Consider the following 17,356-nt stretch of genomic DNA (forward strand, 5'->3'; position numbering starts at 1 on the left):
AAGTTTAACTCGTCAGCTCCCTATTCCCAGGATCAACTCATCATTTCAAGTCAAATCAGTGTCATCAAGTTTGAAAGAATGGCAAAAACTTTGCGCATTCGCGCGTGTTGAGCTCTGCCGAACACTTTTTGGCAGCTCTCCTAATTATTTCAATCAATATTTCTCGATCAGCAACACATTTTAGCGATGAAGCGCTTGTGTGTGTTTGTTTGTGGATGCCTGCGTACCTGTGTCAGTGTGTCGGTACACGTGCGTGCCCGTGTCAGCGCCATTTATTAGCATGGCGTGATTGTTGGAGGTGAGGAGGAATAACAAGTTAGAGCTTTGGCAGCCACACGCTCTCGCCCATCTGCGCGGCCCCTGCATCAGTCTCAGGGTTTCCTCGCCGATGATGAGGGCTGTCAGGGGCTTTTTAACCTCCTAACTGCTGCTCCCCACCGGCCCTAATCACACATTAATGACATCAGGAGGACCCCGGGGCTGGCCGCGTCGCTGCCTGTGCAGACAGAGTACTGATGAAGAGGGCAATTACCGACCAGCAAATAGCATAACCTCCACTGATCTGTACAGGGGTTATGGGCTATTAGCGCGCAGGTTACGCTCAAAAGATACAGCAGAGGCTTAAGGAAGGATCTGGTGCTGGGAGTAATTGGGGAGTTGTGCGTGTGTGTATGTGTGTGTGTTGGAGAAAAGCAGCTTTTTAGTCGTTGTGTCCATCTTTTTTTTTTTTCTAGATCTGTGGCCAAAGTCTCACCTTTGACAAACAAGTGTGTGATTACCGATTACTATGCACAAGGAGTCTCGCTGCGAGCAGGAAAACTATTCATATTTCATCAAAATGTCTTTGATTTCTGCCAGACACACACACACACACACACACACACCCACACTCACGCTGCGCTCTCAGTCCTGTCCGTTTCCTTGCTCGGAGATGAGTGAGAGTGTTTGTATGAAATATTAACAGGCCATTTGCTCCTCTGCTCCTCTGTTTGAGAGCTGGATGTTGGCCCTGTGTCTCTGGTCCCTCTTTGAGGCCATCTGTTGGGTACGGGCACCAGGGAGGTTTCCGGGGAGGGGGCCCTGTCACCCAGGCAGGGCCAGCCCAGAAAGCAGCACCGCCCTGGGGATCGATACACCCGACCTGCTGGGTGACGGAGCATCAAAGCTCTCCAACCTGCCAGATCACTGTACATGCTACAAGGGCCACTGATATGTAAACGCTGCTGCTTACCATCAGGCCCCTTGGGGAGCCGCTACAGTCTTTGTGCCACTTCTGAGGGGGCTGTTTTCAGTGCAGTTTATGTGCTATTTATGTTAACCTTTGTAGAACGGCGGTTTGGTCACAGAGCCCTTGACAAAATGCCCAGCATCCCTTTGGAGAGGTTTCCTTTAAAGGCAGTCTCTTGTTTGAATAACCACTTAGCAGATCATTTTTCATCCTCTCCCAGTTTTTATTTATTTTGAGTTTAAATTTAGAGTTGAAGATATCCCTGAAAACTGACAACTCAATCATCCTCAGCATGAAGATGCGTCACACAAACAGCTTTTTTCTAACAGCTGTCATTAAAATGCAAACTAATCACAAAGGCGTGTTAATTACAGCTGTGTTTTTCTTCTCATACAGTAGACACTTCCCTCTTATGACATCAATCAAATACGCTTTGGACTAGTATATACAATCTGTGTGTGTGTGTGTACGTGTTTGTTGACATTTGATGTCCTTGTTTTGGGTAATGGATTTGTCCCTGGCAGAGAGAGGGGCCGGGCCAGAGGCAGTCTTATGAGGCCCCTGGGTTAAGGAGGCTGCATTAGCCCACTGCTAACTGATTACTGATCAGACAGCTGGTGCACACACACACACACACACACATGAACACACATGCCTGTGTGCATACATATGCGCAAACACACACATACATACATGCATGTGCACATGCACTCCCGCTATTATCGTAATTAAATGCTCCTGAAATTAAAGCGCACAGATGTAAATGGAAACAAACGATGAAAGGTAATTTTATGAGGCTTTAAGACGCTGGTAAAAATGGATTTTTGTTGATGTGGTGATTATTTACTTATTATTTTTTTTATTAAATGCATGCCATGATGCAAATAAGCCCGATATAAAGCCCTGCAGGAGGATATGGCAGAGCAAAGATTAGATTTGTAATATAAAGAGATGGATTAGCATTAGCATGGGGGTATCATCATGACACTCATCTGCATTCCGGACCAACACCGGCCATCTCTCAGGCACAGGAGTCACGCACACACACACACACACACACACACACACACATAACACGGGAACATGTTTTAGCCACGCTCGCAAACATCCACACACACTCTCTCTCTCCACGTCTTGGCCCTTCTCTGGTTGGCCGGCATGTGCCAGGACACCGGTGCCATGAGTGTCCATGTGTGACGCTGGCAGCACCTGGGGCCTCACAATAAAAATACAGCCATCATCAGAGGTCTTATTCACAGACCAGCACACCGTTACCTCTCAAACACGAGAAGCGCTCCGCTCAAACTGAAAAAAAAAAAAAAAGAAAAATCACACATTTTTACATCAAGAAATGTGGAATCTAAAATCCGACTTTGCTCTGTTCTGTGTTATGGCTTCAGGGCGAAGGATTTGAAAAACTCTTTATCCATAAAGACGGCATCCTATTACTGCGCACTGCGAACTACATTAAAGAGGCTGGAGAGCCGAGGCACTAAAGCCACAAATGGCTCGTGGAAGTGTGACACAACGGAGAAGAATAGATTTGATAGTGTGTTAATGGACGATTTTAGTGTCGGATTACACCCCATGGGAGCAGCTATACTCTGAAGTGTATGCTCACAATAAGGCTCAAAGGCACTCTCTCTCTCTCTCTCTGTCTCTCTCTCTGTCTCTCTCTCTCTCTCACACACACACACACACACACTCAAACACACACACTAGAACTGTACTAGAATACAATTTTTTTAAAATTTGGATTGGATTTAATTTCTAAAGAGATTTGTGTGTGTCAAGGTTTGCACAGCAGAGATTGAGAGACAAATACTAAAAATGTGTGTATTCACATGTGTGTGAGAGAGAGGGGGACGGAGAGAGAGAGCGTGTGTGTTCGTGTGTGTGTGTGTGTGTGTATGTAATGGTTAAATAAGGCAGATTGAGGTGTTAACATCATTATTGCACATTTCCTCCCATGAAATAAAGCATTGTTTCCTCTGTTGCCATCACGATGGGAATACCATAATCCCAGATTAAAAAGGATGGGTTAGCGGACACACAGCAACGCACAATGAGCCTTTTGTGTTTGTGTGTGTGTGTGTGTGTGTGTGTGTATATGTGTGTGTAAAGCGTTATTGTTTACTGTACAGCTTAAACACCTGCGGGAGGGGGAGAAACGTTCTCATGCATGCACTTTTGCAGTGTGCGGCTCTCTATTCAGCACCAACGGCATCCTCGAATGTGGACACATGGTCGCAAAACGGCGACAGAAGCGTCATATGGTGTTTTAGTAAAATGATTTGTGACACGAGGGGGCTGAACGTTGTCACATTTTCCTGTCATTTTTCGCATGGCTAGGCCCAGCCTACCAGTACAACGATAGATGCCCAAAGACTGATCCCATTCTGTATTATTCATCATTATCCTCCATGTCCGCTCCATATGATAGAGATTTTACTTAACCGGGTCCGAATGGGGTCTCCCAGGCCGTGTGCAGGGGCTAAGGCCCCCTCTAAAACTCTCATAGTTCTTGGTCAGTCATGCAAGAGAATCTGTGGGTCACAGAGCGGGCTGGAAAAAAGCAGCTCACAAGTTGCTCACTGTGACAGATGTCCCCTGGAAGATTTCTCCATCTCGTTCTCCCCCCTCCCACCCTCTCCACCTCCGTCACCCATCCCTCCCCGCCCGACCTCTCTCTTGGTGCTTCTAAGCTGGGAGAGAGCAGCGAGAGGTGATCCCGGCCTGCTTAACCTACTTCCCAAGACCTTGCTCTTAAAATGGGACTGTGTGTGCGTGTGTGTCTATGTGTGTGTGTGTGTTTATTCATCAGGACAAACTCTCAATACTTGTCTGAACGCCTGTATGTGTGCCTGCAAATGCCACTCGTGCACTTTGACATCATGGGATCTAAAACTCTGACAGATGTCTCAGTGTGGAGGAACATACTGTGTGTACTGGAGAGGACCTGCGGTGAACGTTACGTACTGATCTCAGGGATGTGAATGTTATCATCTGTCAATATTGTGAAATCTCCTCTCAAGCACTTCGTAAATGCTGGACCGGGCGACAAAATCACATATTGTGTTCAATGCTGATATTGTGGCAATATTGTAGGAATAACTATCGGTACTTTCACAAAATATTAACACAATGAGAGTTTTGATAAGTAACATTAAGTAAGGTGGATACAATGCCTTTAAAAAGACATCAATAATGTCATAGCATGACGTAAAGATATCCCAAATCTAAAACGATATGTAGTCGTATATAATGATAATGATATAACATCGATATATCGATCAGTCCTAGCAGGAGTTCTCAGACTGTTTGTTCATTCAATTCAATCAATCTGCAACTTTTCTGAGAATTGATTAATTGTTTAAGTCATTTATCAATCACAAATGTCAGACATCCCTTGGCTCCAGCTTTTCTTAGTCTCACACTGTAAATTTTAAAAGTTGATTTTAAAAAGTCAGGAAACCGATTAAAGTAGAGAAGACTATTAAATTTAAGTTGTGCGAGCTTTAAAGTTTTAACAACTCATTGGTCTACTTTACTTAGACTATACTTTATATTTTAGATAAATGGTTTCCTCAGATTTTTTTTTAAGTAAAGTAATGATGTCAGATTGTACGTGTGTGTGTAAGTGTATGTGACAGGAAGTTGAATATCTTTGGGTTATGGACTGTTGGAGACGTCACCTTGGGCGTTAAAAAGATGTGATGATCACATTTGACTCTTTTCTGACTTTTATGGGACAGTTAAACGAGAAAATAATCAGATTGAATGATAATGAAAACAACTGTTAGATGCTTCCCAAATGACGTTTGTCCTTTCATCATCCTACCATGAAAACTTATCACCGACATTCACATGTTCTTTGATTTCCTCAGCATTTTTTTTATTTTTTGTGGCATTTTTTGGGTCCAAACATGAAGTTTCCTTTTCTTTTCTCACTGTCTTCTGAGACATGTTGATAAGCTCATTGTTATGTGAAGACCATTTAAAACATTTCTTCTGTATTATTCATATATTATTCATGGATCTGTATCTGTTAAAGAATTTAAATAGTTCAAAGAGCAGGAAAAAAATGTAATAATACCTATCTGAGTCAGACCTTTATTTAAGTGTTTGAGAGTGTCAGTCTTGATTTTGTAGATTAATCCATGTGCTGTTTCTATGGCGTGTTTAGGTGCATGGGTTTACCCTGCAGTGCTGGAGTATAGAGCTAAGAAAGCAGCAAAAACTAACGTCAAGGATCATTTGAGAATAATTAATGTAATGAAATCACAATCACAAAGTCTTGTCAGCAGTAAAACATGTTGCGCCATGTAAACTAAATGCCTCATTTGTGCTACGCAGAGCCATTTTTCATACAGACGTCGGATCAGTGAAGTCACCCCCGTCTCCGCTCAGACACATGCGACCCCGTCACAAAGGTTGGATTAGGGGCCTTGCAGTAACTAACTCTTCCATGTCATTTGCTGTGAGACAAAGATCAATCAGTCAGATGAAGGGAGGGAGTCTTTAGATAAAGAGAAATTAAACAGAGCGAGGGAGGGAGCAGCGAAGGGAGGAGGGAGTCTCTTAAATAAAGAGAAATTAAACAGATGAAGGGGATGGTGTCTTTAAATACCGCTCAGCCACTGTACAGCCTCCCTCATCCTTTAATGTAATGAGAAGAGGCGGAATAAAAGGCTTGGCCCGAGGATGAAAAGGTGATGGCGGTTTTTTTTTTTATTCTTCTTTTTTTTTTTCCTGAGTGGTGAAAGCCTTATCCTAATGTAGATTAGATGTTAAATCTGACAGAAGGGTGAAGCTTTGGTTAGAGTCTGTTCACCTCATTTCACTTGGCCTCGTCGAGGTTGACGGGAGATTGTACGATGTTCTGATGACGACGAAATACAGTAAGAGAGAAGAAGGTGTGCGTCCGTCTCAAAACTTTTGGTCTTATTCCTGAACACAGGTTTCCAATAAGTAAGTCATTTCTGGAGACAAATCTGGGTTTTAATACGTCATATTACTGAGACTAAAGAGACTACGCACTCTACATGTAACACACATGTACACTCTCACACACACACATGCCCTGTCCACACACACACTTTGAAGTGTATCACAATGTCTATTCGTCTCCCTTGCACTGAATTTGAGGATAAATATCATTTGTTGGTCAAGCAGGTCATTAGTGAGTGACAGAGAAGAAAAAATCTGTGTGTGAGTGTGTGTGAGTGTGTGTGTGTGTTTGTGTGTGTGCATTTTCTCTGTAATAATAATCCCTATGAAATCCAGATTTCTCAATCCGGTCGCTCAAGCTGACACTTTAAATAAAATCATTCTAATCCCACGTGGTAAGAGAAATGAAAATGAGGAGATTAACATGGAGGGAGGGAGGGAGGTGGGGGGGAGCACCCTTTCTCCCCCCCTGTCCCTCACACTCACCCCTCTCTCTTTCTCTCTCTCCCTCATCCTTGAACCCCCGTTGCTTCCTCCATTTAAACTGTCCACTTTCCCATCATGCTCGGGGTGGGAGAGATATATATAGAGAGCTTATGGAAGGTGAAGAACTTTGATTTTTTCTGTGTGGGGAATATTTGGATAGTGTCCGCTGTGTTATGTGTGTGTGTGTGTGCGTGTGTGTGTGTGTGTGTGTGTGTGTGTGTGTTCTACCCAGGGAATACAGTAATTGGACACTGGCAGGACCACTGGTCCAATCAGATGATGGGACATGATCTCTTTCTTCCTCTCTCTCGTCATACTCCTCCTAAACACACACACACACACACACACACACACACACACACACACAGTTCATTCACTCATACATATAAAGTCATGAATGGGTGGAGTTTGAATATGTTGAGATTTTGAAGCGTTGCATTCACACTAAACACACATGTTTCTTCTCTATGACTCTATGGAGATAAAGAACACAATGTACAGGTTGGAGGGAAAATTGTAAACAAACAACACAACACATAAACCATTTTCATCTACACTACACAGGTAGTTTTTTGGGGTTTTTTTTAGATTTTTGTCGTCAGGAAAAAGCAGGTTTCGAATGGACATCACACAGCTGGACTGTGATCAGAGTCGAAAGGCAGGACTTACAATTCTGTGTAAATGTTTTCATGACACAACAGAAAACGAAATCAGAATCCACATGTGCTCATTTATGCTGCAATTTACAAGAAAAACAAATAGGAAGAGAAATTTAAAAATTAATTAATTAGATTTAAAAAATGGATGGAGCTAAAAGGAGAGTAAATATTGGATGTTTATTCGTCAGTGGAACACAAACAATGTATTGGATACCTGGATACGACAGAACCTTGTTTCTAAAGTTGCCCAGTGGTCACTCGCGGTATTGCAGCAAAAAATCCCCTTACAGCACAAAATGAATTTTCCCCATAGGCCGCCATTATAAAGGAGACTTTTATAAAACTGTTGGCAGCACACCTCAAACTTGAAACAAGTTAACTTAAGACCCTTTTACTTTGAATTTTTGATCCATGAAGGTTTTGTATGTATTTACAACTTGTCAACTCGAGCTGGAAAAAGTGATGTCATCACAATGTGAGGAAGAAACACTGCTCATATTCAGTCTGATGCAAAACCGGGAAGTAAACCCAGCGGCTAGAAACTCATTTGGCGTAGGTGAGCAGTTTTTATTGGCCTGAGTAGGTGCCATATTTGGATCTGGTATCTAGCTATAAATCTATGACACAACCACAACTCCAAATCAATGTCAACTTCGCTCTGTGTCTGATGGATGTGTTCATAAGCCATCCTTTGCTGTCAAATAATGCAGGTTTAAATAAACTTGTATGATATTCAGGCTAAACTATGGGCTTGTTTAAAACCTGTATGATCCTGTTTATTGTCCGGTTAGACTTTATTGTAGCGACGTTGCATGTTCCAAGATCTCAGCAAATACTTCAGCGAGTAAAATGTTATCACGACTGATCTAAATGTTAATATATATATACTATATAAGAGTCTTTTATTTTTTAAATTAAATTGCCTTCAAGTACGTGTAACCGGCTACAATCTCTGTAAGACATGAATTTAGAAAGATACATAACAATATCTCATGCAATTAAACTGCAAGTCAGGTCTTTCTCTAGATAGCCACTCGTAGTGCTGATGTTCGACAAACAGTTGTTGGCACATGCACCCCGTTACCCATAAAAAGCACAACAGAAGGTCCTCAGTTTGCTTAGCGAACACTTCACAATCACTGTTTTTACTGCTTAATCCAGCTCTTGTCCTCATCCTTCCTGTTTCCTCCTCTCTTTATCTCTCCATCTCTACCTCTCTCTGCCGACCTTCCTCCGCTCTCTCTCTCTCGCTCTGTCACCTCACCTCCATCTCGCCTTTTTCATTTAGACGTTTTCCCTCCGATGCCGCATTTCTCTCCTCGCTTTTTAGTTAACCCTCTCCCACACACACTTTATCTCCATATGATTCATTTGCCCTCTCTCTATCTCCCTGACTGTCCTCGCAATCTCTCCCTCCATCCGCCCCCCTTCTATATCCATCTCTTAAGCACATCCTTTTTTTTTTCTCTCCTTTTCTCCTCCATCTCCACCGCCATCCCTTCCTTTTAACGGATAATCTTCAGCTAAGTGGACAGCACTTCGCTCTCTCTCGTTCCCTCTTAAGTGACCATCCGATAATCTCAGGATTCTCTGTTGAACCCCCACACAGAGGGAGAGTGGACGGATCAGAAAGCCCAGAATGGAAGGCCTAAACTGGGTCAAGAAAAGGCCAGCGCCTGGGTCCTCTGAGGCTGATGGGACCAGAGTGGGATGGAGAAAAGGCTGATGCCAAAGAAAGTTGGAGAGAGATCATCAGAGCAGATGGACACTGTCTCTTTATCCTTTTATCTGTCTATCTATCTTGTTCTCTCTCTTTAAGGCTGCAGGGCCTCGACTTTGAGATGGAGAGACTAAAAAAAACCAAAAAAAAGGACATCACTTGGCTGATACGGGGATTTGTTGTGCTTTTTATCCGTTGACACAAAAGAGCCTGAAAGGAGGGAGGGAAGATGCATTCTCACCGGTTGGGGGTCGGTTAAAGGACGTGACACACGTGACACACACACACACACACATATGCAGAGGTTGTGCTGATTGCACAAGATTCATCGCACCTCCTTACTGGAGAGAAAAGAAGCCCTGAGTCAGGTTACACACACATACACACACACGTACTTGTTTTTTCTTTTTTTCCGCTGTCCTCTTTACGGGTCAGCGGGTGAATAAAGCCGCTGTCACTTTCCTCTGGGAGGCGTCAGTGACAGGCAGGCTGACCACGATAAACTTCCGCACAGGAAGAGGAGATTCCTGCAAGGAAAAGGCCAGGAGGATCAGGAACGGCCCCGGGCATCACTTGTCCTCTGGCTTAGCTAAAGACACTGAAAACAGCAGTGTGTGTGTGTGAGAGAGAGAGAGAGAGAGCGAGAGTGTGTGTACGTGTAATACTGACGTTGTGGGGACATCATTACACAGTCACAATGTGGGAACTCGATTTCCATTGGGAAACAAACAAGTCCCCATGATGTAAATGATTAACTAAAGAAGCTCAGTGTGGAAATATTTCCCTTAGAAAGACAACAAAGTCAAAATGTGCGGTGCTTTTCTGCTTCTCTTCAGTTTAGTAGTACTACAGCAATATGCTGTAACACATTAACACCAAGCTCCCTGCTGCCATGTCCGAGGATGGCGCACACCAAAAAAATAAAGTCGCTGCTAGCCGAGGGGAGAAAGTGTGCACGCCAGTCGGAGGGAATATGCGGCCAATCGGTGTGGGTAGGGGCACGGGATTCAAAGACTTAATTTGGTAATGTTACATTGAGTCTGAGTACATTATGACATCGAGAGCTACTGTGACTAAACACGTGGAAAAGCACTTTGAGAAGAAGGATGATGAGCAAAAAGTCAAGCTAGCCAGGGCAGACAAGCTAACGTTAGCTCTGACAAGCGACTGCTTGACTGCTCTCAAATGAAAGTCATCTTAACAACTAGCTGTAACTTCATCATTGCTGAGTGGGAGAAACAGTCCAGCGTGGCCCCGCTTTTTCCTGCACTGGCACGGTGACAAAACCAAGTGTGAAATTAAGTCGAGTGTGCTCCTCAATCAGAGCCTCTCCGTCGCTGGGGGCTGACGCGGTGCATCTACAATAATTGAACTATCCATGACCCAAGGAAGAAAACTGACTCAAATATTTATTTGAATTTCTGCAAATGTGGACTTACTTTCAGAAAACTACGGTTTGATTCCTACAGGAGATAATGGAAAAATTCCTGCACCTTTCAGGTAACTTATTTGAAAACCTCTGCAGTATATTTTCAAGATAAGGAACTTTGCATATGTTCTGCAAAATAGGATAAAATTACTTTGCATTTTCATTTTAGAGGATTTCTTCTTCATCCAACAGGTACTTTCCCTGCTGTTTTAAACACAAGCCACACCTCGAGACAGAAACAGTTCATCTCAGAACGTTTCCAGGACCGAGGAGGGGACATTATTCTGAGAGCAGTTACTCATACCGACAGAACAAAAGACACTGCGTCCTATTATGGGTCTCTCCTCTGTCCCAACACTGGATCTCTACCACCACAGGTGCCACTGTGGCTCATTTATAGCCAGGTCAGCCCATGGTTGAGGCATGGAGCTGTGGTGTGGCATTCACACACACACACACACACACACACACACACACACAACTCACTTTACACGAAGTGCATGCAACTGAGTGAAAGAAGCTGCTTATGGGTGTTTAAAGAGGAGATTACTCCACAGTCTCTTCTAGGAACTGCCCAGTGAGTGTGTGTGTCTGTTGGCTAAAGCCTGAACAATGTGTGTGTGTGTGTGTGTGTGTGTGTGTGTGTGTGTGTGTGTGTGTGTGTGTGTGTGTGTGTGTGTGTGTGTGTGAGTGCTTGTGCGTGTGTGAGAAAGAGAAAGTTTCTTGTAAATATTTGAGTGTTTCGTAGTTAAACCTCATGGTCCTGATCAGTATGTATGAGTAGTTACCTTACTTTGACTGTATTTTATGGTAATTAAAAGCATATGTGTGTGTGTGTATGTACGCGTGTGTGTGAGCGTAACAGTGAGATCTTTTATCTCCAGAACAATGATGCCACAAATAGGCACATGCCTCGCTATTCTTGTCCTCTCAAGGCTCCTCTGGCGTTCTGGTGGATGTACCCAGGCATACAAGGGGTTAGGGAGAGATTTGGAGTACGTACATGTGCACGGCCACATGCACATACATATTCGTCTGTGCTCGTGACTTTAAGTTTTGTTAAAAAAATTTTGAACCCCCACATCTAAAACATGTGTCTCCTTTCTAACAAAACAGAAAAAAGCCTTTTCAGATTAAAACACACTGTTGCATACGAGCGAGTTTATTGGCAATTCTGCGCCTTTTACTTAGAAATTAAATTTCAGAGGAGGGAATCATTTGTGTGGTTGCATGCCAAGCAACACACAGCAGTTTTTTTTCTTTTCCATAACGCGTTTTGTCTGGTTTTGTCTATAATAAGACCTTCAAGTGGAATGCCAAGCACCAAACGCAGGGCTGGACTGTTTGCTTAGCAGTAAAAAAAAAAAAAATCAAGGGAAATAATCAGCAGATAACCCAACACTCCACACATTCTTCATTCTTTGTTCAATTTTATCTCTCTGCTGGGTGGTGAGAGGGTTTAATGCTCCATTATGATCCTCTACACTTGGACCGGCTGTAAAAATCCTTTTCTTTCCAGAAACATTATACTTCCTCCAGAGGGGGTCGTGATGGAAAGGCGCACCTTCGGAGCCAAAGTCGGCACACCCTGAGGTAAATGGAGCGGAGGGAGCTGATTGGCCCAGAGCACCTGAACCAAGCCGGCACACGACAGGATGAGGGTGTCGGCATCCTCCTGTTAAATGCTTGCTTCCTGCTGTTTTGCTGTTCTCTTTCTCCTCTTTCTTTTCTCTCATCCCGCTCTTCAAGCAGGAAGTCATTGGAATGGAAAAAAGAGTTAAATGAAGATGGGGAGGGGGCCGTGTGTTGTTCCAAACAAGCCGAGCCAAGCCCTGCCCAAAACTGCAGCAGCTAAAAATTCCTACAGATAGATAAGTTAGTCAGAAGAGGAGGAGGAGGAACAATGGCAGGGATGGGGTGAGAGATGAGATGGAGGAAGGGAGGAGGAGGAGGGGAGATGAGGGTGTGTGTGGGGGGGGGTCTTCTCTAGGGTCGTGCTCGGAGGGCGTCGGGCAGCACGAGAGGCAGGATGTTATGGTTTATTCAGCCCAGGAGTGGGGGCGACGTGGACAAGGTGTGCCTTGCCCTCAGCACCAGCCTCAACGTGATTTATAGCAGCGCTGGCAGACGCCTCTGTCCGCGGGGAAGTCTTTGAAAAAGCTGGGAGTAATTTGCATGGATGTACGCCCGTGCATATACACAGCATAGTATGTGCTTCGACGTGCACTTGTGTGTGGCCTTTTCATGTGTGCGTGCATTCACTTTATAGGCTGCCGGTTTTTTAACCTGTGGTTGGAGCATGTTCACGCATGGCCCAACAGAGGAGCTACTCTGATTAATTACAAGCTACACACATACATTACAAGCTATATAAAAAGGCCTGGATCCTATAGGCAATGCACAGAACTGTGATCACAACAGTGGCACCGATATAGAAATGAAATACACGGCCGTGGAGGAAGAGGTATTCAGATCATTTACATTGGTAAAAGTAGCATTACCACACTTTTAAAATACTCAATTACAAGTTAAAGTCTTGCATTCAAAATTTTGCCAAAGGTGTTAATGCAAAAATGTACTCAAAGTGCATTGTAAATAATTTCAACCTGGTTCAACGTACATATGTAAGTTTCCCCACGGCCTCAAAAAATTTGAGTTAAAGCAAAACTATGTAACTTTTAAAGTAATTCTGGAGAAGGACAGCTCACTTTGCATTAAGGTCCAAAGCCAAAGACCCAATTTGGTATTTGATTTTTACGCCATTTGACGACTATTTGACCAATGTTAGCTCAGATCGACTCCAGCGCCCCTCAACCCTGCAAAGGATAAGTGACTGCAGCAATGGATGGATGGAAAGAGACTCAACAATCAACTATCTTTCTGCAGAAAGTTACATAGTGTTGCTTTGACTGAACTTAGTCTGAACAATAAACAAACCTCGTGTTCACCGTGCTATTCGGTCTGCCACCTGGCTCGGTGAAAAGTAACATTTGAATCACACAAAGTAAGCGCATCTGTCGTGCAACCAAAACAGGAAAGGTTTCCACCGGTTGCTACCCCCGGGTAGTGGTGGAACAACTGGATTAACTGGATGCTCTACATTTTCAAAGATGGAAGGCAACAAGGGATAGAAACTGAGGTAAAACAAGAGTTAACAGACGGGCATTTACTCGACAGAAAGCGCTCTGGTGTTGTGTCAAAGTCTGTTCCCCCGTTGATATGTGCTTCACCTTACCACCCGCAACTTGAGATGGCTCCAAACCGGCATTCTTTCTGCCAGATGGAGGTCGAGGCTACGTCCAACTGGAATTTGAAAAGTTGAAAAGTTGGATCAACAACTGCTCAGTCACACTGACAAGGAGGAGTGGACACAGGATTTACTTTTCCATTTACATTCTCCCATTTTGAAGAGGCAGTTCTTCACTTGCCACAAACATATTTAATCTGCTCCTGTTGAAGCCATTTTGTTTTTTATCAGTACAAAAACATGACTAAGGGTTAGAATAGCCCAGTCGACCGGAAGACGCTGTTGGCATTTTACTCTTCAAAATAACAGATACGTTCAAATTTTGAATGTCGTATGTACCATAGCAACGTTTCTACCATACGAGTTATATCACGTTCACATTATCTGAGCCGTCTGTTATGTAGCGAGAGGAAGGGGTTGGTGCTACAACTTGGCAAGATGGCTACTAAGCCAGAGACCACTGTTCGAGACAGCATTTTGAGTCAAGTTGCAAGTTTCAGATTTCTGTGGTTTTACTCTGGCGTTTCTGGCATTGTTTCCATTACTGCATGTATTACAGAGCAATTTTCCATGATATCCATTTGGTCTCTGGAGGGTTTTAATTGTCGGCACTGTGCGCTGGGTAGTCTGCTAATATAGTGATCATGTTTTATTTTATTTAATAAGTTGAGTGAACTTGCAGCAGTTCATTCATTCTCAGCACTTTAAGCCAAAAGACCTCAAGTGGGAAGTCTTATCCATTCTAATGTTTTCTAAAAAACATAAACTAGAGATTTTAAGATGCGTTTACTTGAAATTATTAAAAATGGATCTTGATTCCACTAAATTCTTCCACTTATTTATTACAGTGTTGTGGAGTAAAAAGCATAAAGTAGAATAAAATGGAAATATGTAGGCTGACAGAGCCAGAGATTGCATTTTTGATCAACAAGTAACAAGTAAACAACACTCAATCTCTGTGTGTGTTTGTCTGCCTGTTTGTGTGTGTGTGTGTGTGTGTGTGTGTGTGTGTGTGTGTTTACGGGCCAATTATAACAGCGTTACCCTCCCACTGACCTCCCCCGAGGCAGCCGAATCTCCTCCGGTGTGAAAGGTCGGCGAAGGGGTCAAGAGAGGGTCGCCAGCGAAAGGCCCCTTTGGTGTTCGGAGGGCCCCTGCTGGGTGCCGGTCCCAAACATCCACAGCGGGGGTCAAAGGTTACCCAGATACATAAAGCAGACAAAAGGGTGCCAACAGGTACAAGACGTGTGAATGTCCACTGCTGTAACAGGAGAGCAGACTGTTGCAGAGAGCTAAACTTATAACTGGAGACTAATGTGTGTGGTGAGAGAGGCACTTTAAAGCTACTTAAGCCTTGTACATGTCACTTCATACCCTATAGACGCCTCTCTTTATAGTATTTGGGGGAAGTGCAGAAAGGCTGAAGCACAGGTAACTGATCACTAATTACTCTTAATTGCCTCAGTCAGCTAGAGAAAGCTCAATGTGTGTGTGTGTGTAGAGAGAGAGAGAGAGAGAGAGTGTGTGCCTGTTAAACAACCATATAGTCGTAGCAGCTATTAAAAACTCATTAACCTGCGTTTTATTTGAAGCCCCCTGCCCCCGTCCATCATCCCTCTAATGTATTTTCCGTGAGGTTTTTTTTTTTTTTCCTCCTTCAGATTTAATTTAGCTACTCTTTGATTATACGACCCGCCTCTGTTATTGTAGGATATCTTCTCCTTTCCTTGTAATTTTATTTTATGGCATGGAGTGAGTCGAGTACAATACGCCCCCCGGGGAGGACCACTTACCTCCACGCCAACAAATATAATTACCGCTGATCAGAGGAGCGAAAACAGACCGCCGCTTATCTGCCACAGCCCTAGTTTTTTTTCTCTCTCTCTCTCAGCAGTGTAGTCGCACTGGAGGATGATGGCTGTGGAAATCTAAAAAAGCACAAAAAAAAAAAAATACCGCATAGAGCAGAGGTAGAGGGATCGCTGCCAGACCCCGTTTAAAAAAGTGGAAATTTGTGATGCTTTCTTTAAGGACAAAAAATCCATTGATTACAGAAAAGTAATCGAGACATTACATGAATCACTTATACCTATTTAAAAATTCGGCAGACAAAAATGTACGTTTATTCAAATGTTATTCCAACTGTCATAACTGTTATCCCTGTATTCCCTCATGCGTCTGTCAAAATAGCCGACACCGTGGGGCGGTAGCGAGCACTCTGGGCAAAATCTAAAAAGTTGATCCACATGTCGAATACATGCACTCAAGCCAGCTTGGATGTGCGCCGGATGTAGCCTACCGATGGATCACACATTGTCAAGACTTAATTCAAGTCATATTCAACAAAATATGCAGCCCAAACAACGGCCGCGTCAAAATTGCCACATTATTGAACGGAGTTCGGCGTGGATTTTTTTTTTTTAACTTCGCAGCCGATGGAGCTGCTGTGACTGTCCGCGGCCTTGCCGTGAATAAAACAGGCTTAGTTACCGCCAGAAGTAAACAGCTAAAGTCCTTTCGTGTTTACCAAGTAAAGTCCTCTGCTCCATGTTGACAGGTGAGAGTTCATAGGAGCAAAGTTGGTCCCCTCCCAATGGAGCTGCCAGCCTGACTGTGTAACCCCCAAGAAATGGTGAGTGTGTGTGTGTATGTGTGTGTGCCTGTGTGTGTGTGTGTGTGTGTGTCAGACAGAGGGAGAGATAAACAGGGAGAGTTGCTGAGGGGGCTCTTTGACTTTGAGCGCATAAGCCCTTATTTCATGGTGCCATTGTTTGTTTTAAGGACGTCAGGCTTAATACAGTTCCAGGCGGTTTCCCAGCATGTCTGTCCGCCCAAGCACCTCCAAGGCGCTCGTGCGCGTGCTCACGCGTGCGCGCGCGCCCTTCATTCCCGTTGACTTCAGCCTAACCCCATTTCACATGAATAAAATGTGTGCACTTTCAAGGTTGTCCGTGAGACATGTCGAATTAAAGTCAGACTTCAGGATTTAGTCTTTTTTATTTTCTGCTTAAAAAAAAAAAAGTCAAATAATTTTCCAACATCACATTTTTACACATGGCTGCGACTGATGATGATGTTTATAATATATCCGTGGTTTTAATGAGTTTGACTGCAGCCATACTCCCATCAGCCTCACTGAGCAGCATTATTTTAATTGCCTATTATTTCCAGTGCAGGCCGGACATGGAGCTTTATTTAATATTAGAGCAAACAGGTTTTTTTTTAAAACCACATGTTGAAAACTGGATTTTTAAAGCGTTGCAATTCTGTATTTTAACACTCAGACTGTGAGAACTAAATGTAGAGCTGATCCAGAGAGGGTGTGTGTGTGCGCGCACATGTCAGTCCTCCTATATGAGTCCATCTCGTGGCACAAATGCATCCATTGCGCATATTATTGTTATTGATTATTTATCATTAGTTTACTCGGTGTTTGCTTTGTGTTCCCTGTGTTCCCATTCTGCATTCGTCGCGTTCCCTTTACATTGTGTCATACATCTGCTTCTGCAACAATGGTCAATACCCATTGATGCAAATAAAGCATATTTGAGCGAGAGTGTGTGTGTATATAATATGCAGTGTTTCTCATTGAATGCGTAAAACAGGCCACAGAGGATGGCCAACCTCCCTCTCTCTC

This window comes from Pagrus pagrus, assembly GCF_965226575.1.
Source record: "Pagrus pagrus genome assembly, chromosome: 16".
NCBI lineage: Eukaryota > Metazoa > Chordata > Actinopteri > Spariformes > Sparidae > Pagrus > Pagrus pagrus.